Here is a 10,502-nt window from a genome sequence, read left to right on the forward strand (position 1 = left end):
TACCAGACCTCAGCGTGCTAGTTGGGTGAGCAAATTCATGCTGAATTGATGCTGCTCGACCATGTCTTTTGGTTTGTGCATGACTCCACATGATACTCCGCATATGTCAGCATTAGTGTATTTATGTATAGAACTTACACACTGTCCAGCACAGCTGCTTTGTTGCTCTTTCTGAGAAAACCAGTCTCTAGTAGCCTGTGCCATAATAGCAGTGTTGTGGAAAAAAGGGTGTTGCTGCTATAGGAGTTTCCTTCAAGAATGACGAGTCCGTAAAGCGCACTCTGTGAAAAGTTAGTGGGTACCCCGGAGCGAAATATTGCTCTGCACACCTGGTTCGAGTGACATTGGCCCTTTACAGAGAGCTGCCGAGATTGCTCCAAGACTGTGAGTTGGCTTGGTATTGCCCAAGTTTATGCCAAGAAGGTTTGTGTACAGTGGTACGCGATCCTAATACTTTTTAGAACTCGCGCTGCTTACTGTTACCAGCAAAAACATTCAATGGACTTGCTTTTCACTGAGGCATTTAGAATTTGTGTCACGGTTTGTCCTGAAATTCACTTCAAAGCTCTTCAAAACCCCAGAAAAATACTTCACGTGTCCACACTACACGACAGCAAAGATTAGCTCTGTGTGAGAGAAAGTGATGAGGGAAAGGCACGAAGACGGTGAAATTCAAACTGACTACAGATAACTCGGCTTCTACAATGTGCATTAAAAAAATTCTTCCTGGAAAATATTCGTAAAGTGGCGTGTTTTAACATCCCAGGCATACCACAACTTTATTAGAGCCCCTTTTAGAGAGAAGGTAGTCTCGGAAAGCATGCAACTGAAGGTGCAGTGTCATCGGTCCGAACCCCTGTCGCAAGCTTGCCTCCAACTTGAGTGAAATATGTAAGAAAAATGCTATGATACCACCCGGAGCGCTGTATGATGAACAGTTGCTCAAAATTTGGGTGCGAATGCAGTTAGTAATGCTGCCAGCACGTTGAGGTCAACCAGTGATGCTTTTGCTGTGTTTTCATCTACACCTGGGGTATCTGTTGCTGAAACCAGCATCATCGCTTTGGCGGATGCGGTTTTGCATCGCGCGTCTTTTCTTTCAATCATTCCTCTCACATCTCTTTCAACTCTCTTCTATCTGCACGTGGCAGCGACTGTGGCTCAGCTCGAGCCAGCGGGCAGGCCCATGCACTTTGCTTCATTCATTCCTTTATTCCTTATTACTTATCCATTTGCGTTTGCGTTACTATATACTGCACCGTCATCGCACAATTAAATCTGACTGTGACATATGACGTCACGTGAGAGGTACCACTTCCTGTGGACCAATTTTGCTGACACACTCTGCAGACAACTTCTGGTGACACGGCTTTTTGCTCACACGAGCCATATAATGCTTTCGCATTAAAAATAAGAACTACAGGACATATAGAATGCCGGCGAAATTTTTTAACAGATGCGGCTGCCGGGAACATACATGCCTTGAGAGGAGATGCCTAGTGCTGGTGTAAAGCGCAGTAAGCTTCGCGTTAGCAGCTTTCTGTGCACGAGCATGAATGGCAGCGACCGGTAGTCACCGTTTGTCATCGGAAAGACTTGCAAGGCGCAGTGCTTTCGAAAATATGTTCTCGTATGCTGCATACAAGGCACAAAGGCCTGAATGTTATCCACACAACACAAAACGTCATGAGGACGTCCTCAAATGAACAGAACATCCTCATCCCAAACAGGACATTGAGTACCTTTTGAGTGCATTGATGGCTAAATTTCTTCATGAGGATGTCCTCAGTTTGTACTTTGCTGGACAACTCGAGAATGAAAATTCCTCAAATGTCCTAGAATCATCCTATCGCAGGACAATATTGTGGAATTGAACTGAGATCAAACCAGCTTTATCTCTAGCACTCAGCTCTCATTAATAAAAAACTGCAGGTTCATTAAAAAATGCGTTTACAGTAGTGATAGCATAATGAAGGAAACCACTGTGACATAAAAAATTATGTGCCTTGAGATATCTTATTAAGTTAATTTTTGCTTTTACACTTGGTCTTATGCATCACATGCTTCTGATGAGGTTGGGCTGTTTAGGTTCTTGGGCCACTCCGAGTGAGGCAGCAGAATTTAACTCCAGAGAGAGTTATCACTCTCTGCCACCCTGGGCATGGTAAACCCTTGCTTTGCCTCTTCTTACTTATTCTGGTTAGCTTCTCTTACATTAGCTTTGAATACAGCACTACAATGAAAAAAAAAAAAAAAAGCTGTTGATACAAATCTTGAAGCAGTACTGAAAACATCCCCAAACATGATCCTCAAGACATCCTAAGTATGCGCAACATACAGACAAATGGATCCCAGTTGGACTGCTTGAGGATCAGCTTGAGACAACCTGAAGATGACTGAACATCTTGACACGGACATCGTGAGGTCATACTCAGGCTGTCTTTGCATTGTCTGGATGCACAACTTTTCTAGAGCGAAAGCTCTACCACACTGCAAAAGCCAACTCATCACTGAATCCTTGACCTTGAATAAATAAATATTGCCGCGACTGGGATTCAAACCCACGGCAGGCCACTGCACGAGAGCACTATGCATGGAAAAGGTGCCGAAAAAGAAAATCTGAGTATGCTTATGCCTCTGAACATCTGGCTATGTAATATAAGCCCACCATAACCCTGCATGTCTCCACCTTCTGAAACATCAAAAGTATGGTTTGGTTTGGTTTATGGGGTTTAACGTCCCAAAGCGACTAAGGCTATGAGAGACGCCGTAGTGGAGGGCTCCGGAAATTTCGACCACCTGGGGTTCTTTAACGTGCACTGACATCGCACAGTACACGGGCCTGTAGAATTTCTCCTCCAAAGAAATTCTAGCCGCCGCGGCCGGGATCGAACCCGCGTCTTTCGGGACAGCAGCCGAGCACCATAACCGCTGAGCCACCGCGGCGGCATCAAAAGTATGGGAGGGACACATGCAACAAGATAGGGAAGCCAGCTAGGTGGCTCTTCCAGGGCAGCATATACTCCCCGCACTAAAGCGTACTGCTCACGGAACAAAGATTTAGATGACCACAGTTGTTCGACCTGGCGGTCCAACATACGGCTCTTCCAAAGACCATGTCTATTTATGTTGATGGCACTATTTATAAATAAATAGTTATATATAGTAAATAGTTATAAATAAATAAAGACATCACATACACACAGCTTTTCTCAACAAGCAAAAACGGATACTGTAAGGTGCGATTTCAATGTCCTTCTTAAATATGTCCCAGAAGAACATAGCATCATATTGCACAGAACAAAACAATGGTCAATGGTCTTCGGCGCATTGCAGAGGCAACAAGCCACTGTCCATGGCACAAGCATCTCCTTAGCATAATGACAGGCAGCGTCAATGTGTGTAGTTTATAGAAGTATGTTTTTGCAGCAAAAAGAAATGCACATTCACTTAACGCGTTTTAAAACACTGGTGTCAAGAAACTCGGAAAAGGTTGCCGATAAAATGGTTTATAGGAACAAATACTCTAAATACCTGAATCATCTACCTTATGGAGAGGAAACTTACGATGATAAGGCCCCTCAAGAGTGTGTCCAGCTGGCAAGGGCGTCCACAGAACTTTTTACGGGGGGGGGGGGGGGGGGGGGGGGGGAGCACCCGATGGCCGCGTATGGGGGCGGCGGTAGGTTAGCACCAAAAAGGAACTACTTGTGGTCTAAACTGCGCACGTGAAACAAAAATTAGAAGCAGCAAATTATAGTGCTAGGCTTGGGGAACAAACATATTAATGAACAAAAATTTGAACTCAATAAGCAAAATCCGATAAGTTAATATCACCTAAGTGTGCTAATCAAGCTGTATAGTTGTTTTCTACTAGTGCATAAATAATATCCGTAATTCCAGGGGGGGGGGGGGGGGGCGGTTGCCTCCCCCCCCCCCCCCCCCCTTTCGGACGCCCATGCCAGTCGGTGCGAATAGGAAAGGCAAATGAGCATTAAGACGCCTAATAAGCATAGCTACTAAAAAGGGGGGTGGTTTGTCGATCTGAAAAAAAAAAACGTGAAACAAGCGGATGCACGAATAAGTGAACAAGGCCTGTTCCACCAGACTCTAGAATTCGGGTAATTGTCACGACGCATGGGTTCCCATTGGGAGCGTCATACGAAGGTAGCGAATATTCTGTGCATCACCTGCACTTTCTTCCTTGCACAGTGGCGAACCTGCACCACATAGGCAGGTTTTGCAAATAAAAAAAATGTTGCAGACTTGAGCTCGAGCAAACATTGACAGTTCCCTACCCATCCAAGCCTGGGTTTGTCGATCACCTCATGGACATTGTCTGTCAATCCCAGTAGGCTCCTCTGTTGCGAATTTGGTGCAGAGGAACCCCTTGGCAGGGTGTCGAACCGGAACCGAACCTGAACCCGAAACTGAAACTGAACCCGTATTTTTGCCCGTAACCGGAACTGAACCGAACCGAAATTTTTTTCGCCATCTTGGAACTGAACCCGAACCGGAACGATTCAAAGGAACCGCTCCGAACCGGTTCGGGACTCGGTTCAGCCACACGAGCAGTCGTGGCGGAGTGGAAACGTTCCCGTCTCGCGGCGAAATGCAAAAAATCGCGTGTGCTGTGCGATGAGAGTTGAGGAATCCCAGCTGGTCTACTTTAATCTGGAGTCCTCCGTTAAACCCCACATATTAATGCTATTACAACAAAACAAAGAAATATAAACTTATTTTTTTAAGAATACGAACATTTTTTGTTACACGAGACGGAAATAAGCAAGGAAAGGCGGGCATGTAGCAGCGGTACGATACTCAGAGAAAAATTATAAATAGCGATTACACAAAGAGGCAATGCGAAAATACACGCGCTCGCTGGAATGCGATAATGACTACGCCCAGAAAGATGCTACTCCAATAAAATGTAACTGCGCTGAAGGGATTTTTGAGATTAAGCCGATGCGCTGAAATTGTTCTGCTTATATAAAAAAAAAATGCTAATCGCTACAGGGCAGCTTCGTCACTCTGTTCTCGGACTGCTGGATCTCGAATTTTCTGATCGGCGGCTTATATCTGACTATCGCTGCCGCACATGACGGAAGCCAACGGTCACCAAAACCAAGGAGCATAGGGGGTGTACTTTTTAAAAATAATTTGTGGTGCTCATCAATAAGGGCTTAGTAGTGTAATTATTAGAAAGAATAAAAAAACAGCAGCATACCGTTGGTGCGATCCGAACCCACTACCTTCGAATTTCGCGTCCGGTGGTCTACCAACAGGTACGGTGACGGCTGTCCAGACTTCTGCTTTCGGGGGTACTTATGCGTACACACGCACACACACACGCACACACACAGAATTTAGAATTTTTGAGAAAGGAGGCTAAGCTGCTAAAGCAGTAAAGAGAACGACTACCACACTCTCCTGAGTGGGAATCGAGACTAGTGGCTGCAGGCGCTACAGAGAATAAGCTTCGTTTACTGATGCCTTAGCTAGGCTACTCGGCCATGTTCGAAGATTTTTTTTATTGTTGTCGCGTGAAATATCGGGAACCTCTTTGACCTCCTCCAGCCTTAATTACTTGACTAGGTCGAATTAAGCGATCTCGGCATACGGCCTTACGCCACCACCACTCGATCCTTACTCCATCATCATCACCATATCAGCCTGACTACTCCCACTGCAGGGCAAAGGCTTTTCCCATGTGTCTCGAATTAACCCTGTCCTTTGCCAGCGGCGGCCACGGTATCCACGCAAACAATCCGTTCACCTTTCTGCCCAAGCCCGTTTCTTCCTCTTGAGTTCGACCAGGATGTCATTAACCCGTGTTTGTTCCCTCACCCTCTCCGCCCTCCTCCGATCTCTTAACGTTACACCTATCATTTTCCTTTCCATAGCTCGCTGCGTTGTTCTTAACTTAAGCTGAACCCTCTTTGTTAGCCTCCACGTTTCTGCCCCATAGGTGAGTAACGCTAAGATGCAGCTGCTGTATACTTTTCCCTTAAGGGGTATTGGTAAACTGCTATTCATAATCGCAGAGAGCCTGCCATATGCGCTGCCGTCCGCACATAAAAATTCTGGAAGACGCACATGACAAGAGAAGGAAACCAGTCAGGAGGTTAAACTTGCGCTGCATATATGTTCTGAGCTTGAGTGCATGCACTCTCCTCTTAACGGTGACATCGCTGAGCGTGGCGTCGTGAACGCGGCGTCGGCGCACGAGTGTACACGTGCCGCAGCTTCACTCGAGTTCCGCGCTCTTTTTCCACGCCACTGCTTCCCTTCTATCGGCAGCTGCTCTAGCAGATGGACAGCCATCGCAGTACCTTCTGCTCATGCAGAACAATCGCGATCGTCGACGGAGAGGGACGATTGCGATTGCAACAAAGCCTTCCAAATTCTAGACAACCGTGTTACGCTTGCAAAGTAAAAAAGCGGCATATATATAGCAAACAAGGGAAGGGGAATGAGGGGCTCGTTATAAATATGAGAGAAGCCAACAGCCACAGAAACCAAGGAGGGACACAGGGGATTTTTAATTTATTTATTTATTTTGTGCTGTTGTTCGAATTAGAATATTACTTAATATGTTATCGCTTAAAGCTAATTGATTAGAAAAGCAGAAGAAAAAACAACCCCATGCCGCCGGTGGAATTAATTAGCTTTAAGCGATAACATATTCAGTAATATTCTAATTCGAACAACAGCACAAAATAAATAAATTAATTAAAAATCCCCTGTGTCCCTCCTTGGTTTCTGTGGCTGTTGGCTTCCTCATATATATATATATATATATATATATATATATATATATATATATACACCCGTGGGTCAGGCGTTCGATTCCTGTCTAGGCTACATTGATGCGCTTACTAGGAATACAGCGATGGGTCTGCTGCGTAGAAGCGACGCCGTAACATGCATGAGTCGTCGTCGTCTGCTCTTTGAGAGGGCGAGCAATTTTTACGGAATGATCGAGGGAGGGCCAGGGAATTTACAAAATGAGGGCGAGGGAGAGGGAGGGCCGACGATTGACCGGACAGAGTGAGGGAGGAAAGGCGAATATCAGGGCATCTGCCCACCTCTGGCGCTGTGCGATTTCAGGGTACGTTAAAGAAACCAAGGTGGTCTAAATTAATCCGGAGCCCTGCACTGTCTCGTCCCTCATACCCATGTGTCGAATCGGGACGTTAAAATCCACAATTTACAATTTTTCAGACGCAAAGTCCGCGTCGTTGTGTTAATCCAATTTTAGACTTCGCAAGAAAGCGCCGGCGTTTAATCCAGAGCCGTTTCTTTAGTGAAACCACGACGATCTGACAGTGCGAGGGATAGTGGATGCCTTAAAATTACAAAATAGCGCATACAGGTGTGTGAGCGATTGTTGCTTGAAGCTGAATATGCCTATCACGATAATATTATTTCGTCCGTTACTAACTGCACTGTCTTTTTACACATGTCGGATGCGTCGCCTTTAGTTTCTGATTTCAGTTTCACTTTTGCACCATTACCTTGGTCTGCACATGTCCTCGTTTTATTATATATTATGCATTTCTTAATGCATTCGCTCAGTCCCTGGTCAGCGCTTGATCCGGTATTCTCTGTGTCGTCAGACCAGTGCAGACAGCCAAATGAATGAGAAGGGTGCATTTCTCTGAGGAGGATCAGAAGAGAGGCACAAAGCCCAAATCTATGCAACATTTGATATACCAGGTGTCCCAGCTAAATGTAACCAAGCTTTTAAAAAACACGGGGTGTCCTAGCCGTCTGAAACCAAATGAGGGTTGTTTAGAGTCGCGTGACCTAGTCTGCAGTATTTTTTTCGTTCTTCAAGGTTGTCTAATTAGTTAAGCTTAATTAACTTTAATTATTGACTTGAGGAACAAAGTGTCAATGGAAAAGTTGCAGATCGCTTTGAGAAACAGCTTATTGAGACATTTGCCGCAAAGTAATATTTACGTAAAGTAGTTTTTTTACCGGCCTTTAACCATAACCCTGGAAGATTGTTGACTGTTTTGAGTGATTCTTGGTCTATGTTATTGTCTTTGTTGGTTTCTGGAGATATTGAGGAAAACCCGGGGCCAAAGACTGCTGAAGTGTTTCAGTTAATTCTAGAAAACCAGGCCACATCGGGTGCTAAAATAGATAAACTGAGAACAGAAATGACCGAACTTAATGCAAAATGCGATAGGATGACTGGATTTCTTGATATTATTGAAGAAATGAACAAACGAATGCAAAATTTAGAGACCCTTGTTCGTCAGCAGGCAGATAGGTGGACTGAATACGAGAACAGGAGCAGAAGTAATAATCTTTTGGTTTTTGGTGTCAAAGAAACAAAAGACGAATCAGATTCCGATCTGAGGGAAGCCGTGGTTCAGAAGATATTTAATGAAAAATTGGGCGTTCAGGCGAAAACTATAGACAGAATTCATCGTATAGACAAGAAAAAAACTGGTAGCCATAGATCTGTCATTATGCACTTTTTCGAATCTAGAGAAAGAGAGTTGGTATTTAAGAATTGCGGGAAGTTGAAAGGCGGCCCGATAAGTGTACGCCCAGATTATGCGAAGGAAACAGTAGCAGTACGAAAAAAACTATGGCAAAGTAGTAAAGCAGAAACAGATAACGGAACAAAGGTCAAACTGATACATGATAAACTTAAGATTAACAACACCATTTACGCATGGGATCATGAACAAGAGCGTTGTCTGTACCGAACCCAGCCAGATAAGATAGGACGACCCAAAGTTAACGATAAGTCTGCTGGTCATAGTTCGCTATCCCCGACCAAATCAACTGTAGATTCTGATGATCATAGCGATTCCTCGCAAATATAGCTCAGAATTATTCTGTTAAACGCCCGCAGTGTAGCAAACAAAACAACTGATTTAGAACATTTGCTAATTTTCGAGAACCCTGACTTATTGTTAATAACCGAGACCTGGTTACATGAGGGAATTAGCAACGATAGCATTTTCCCACCAGGCTACCATGTTTTTAGATGGGATAGAAATTCTAAAGGAGGGGGTGTGGCTATTGTTATGAAAAGCACAGTATCTGCAGTCGCTCTTAACTGCAGCCTTTCTGAAATGGTGTGGTGCAAGGTTTCTTGTGGGAACCTTGTACATTTAGTTGGTGTTGTGTACAGGCCGCCTTCTACGTCTCCTAAATTTTTGGGTGAATTGCTTTTGTTCCTTAACTCTCATGTAAATAAGAACACCAGACTGATAATGGCTGGCGACTTCAATTTGCCACATATTAATTGGGAAACTTTGTCAACAGGTAATGTAGAAATAAGCAGTGCGAATAAAATAATGGAAATTATGTTTACTCATAACCTTAAGCAAATAGTAAATGATTTTACAAGGGTTACGTCAAGGTCCCAGTCATTGTTGGGCTTGGTTTTCTTATCCCCTAAAGTTGCAGACCACACTATATCTGTCGAGCCGGGTTTATCTGACCACAAGATGATCTGTTTGAATGTGCGGTTGAACACACAAGTTCGCAAAAAATCGCATGTTTTAATACGGGTCAAAGATTACAGCCGGGCAGATGATACGTCTATCTTAGACGTCTTAGAAGAAAAGTTGAATCAGTTTGCAACTGCATCACACGATGAAAGTGTCGAGGAATTGTGGCAACGTTTTAAGGGCACACTAAAAAATTGCATTGATAGATTTGTTCCTACTCGCTCAAAGAAATCGAAGCAGCTCAATCCTTGGATCACTAGAGAGATCATTCAGTTACATCACAAGGTAAAAAGGCTACGAAAGCAAAAAAAATAGAGCGGCAGAACTTTCAAACATCAAACAGAAGCTCAAAACAGTGTTACTAGATTCTAAAAAAACTTTCTTCAGTACAACACTGACGAATTTTCTCACAAGCTCACCGCAAAAGTTCTGGCGATATTTTTCAGCGAAAAAGAACGCACTCACACAGGTAATGGATGGGGACGATGAGGTGACTGATAAAAACGATATTGCAAATCTGTTTAATGATTTCTTCCAGTCGGTCTTTAGTAGGGATGACAATGACATTCAGAGTGATCATACAACAATTTACACGTTGCCATACTCAATGCACGAGATTCACATCAATAGGGAGGGCATTTGTCAGCAGCTGCTGTCTCTGGACCCGAAGAAATCGAGCGGTCCCGATGAAATACCGACGGAATTCCTTAAACGGTATGCTGAGTGGTTATCATATTATTTGCAAATTTTGTTTCAAAAGTCATTGCGGGATCATTCTTTACCTCGTGACTGGCGCAGCGCAATAGTAGTTCCGATTTTTAAAGGCTGTAATCGACTTCTTGTAAAAAATTACAGGCCAGTTTCACTCACTTCCGTATGTTGCAAGATTTTTGAACACATATAGCTAAACACATCCTTCATTTTTTTGGAAATAAATGACCTATTGTGTCCATTCCAGCATGGTTTTCGGACCGGCCTTTCGACAGTGACGCAGTTAATTGAAACAGTGAACGACTTTTGCAA

This window comes from Amblyomma mixtum, chromosome 3 (assembly GCF_055824585.1).
Source record: "Amblyomma mixtum isolate Tamu chromosome 3, ASM5582458v1, whole genome shotgun sequence".
Classification (NCBI taxonomy): domain Eukaryota; kingdom Metazoa; phylum Arthropoda; class Arachnida; order Ixodida; family Ixodidae; genus Amblyomma; species Amblyomma mixtum.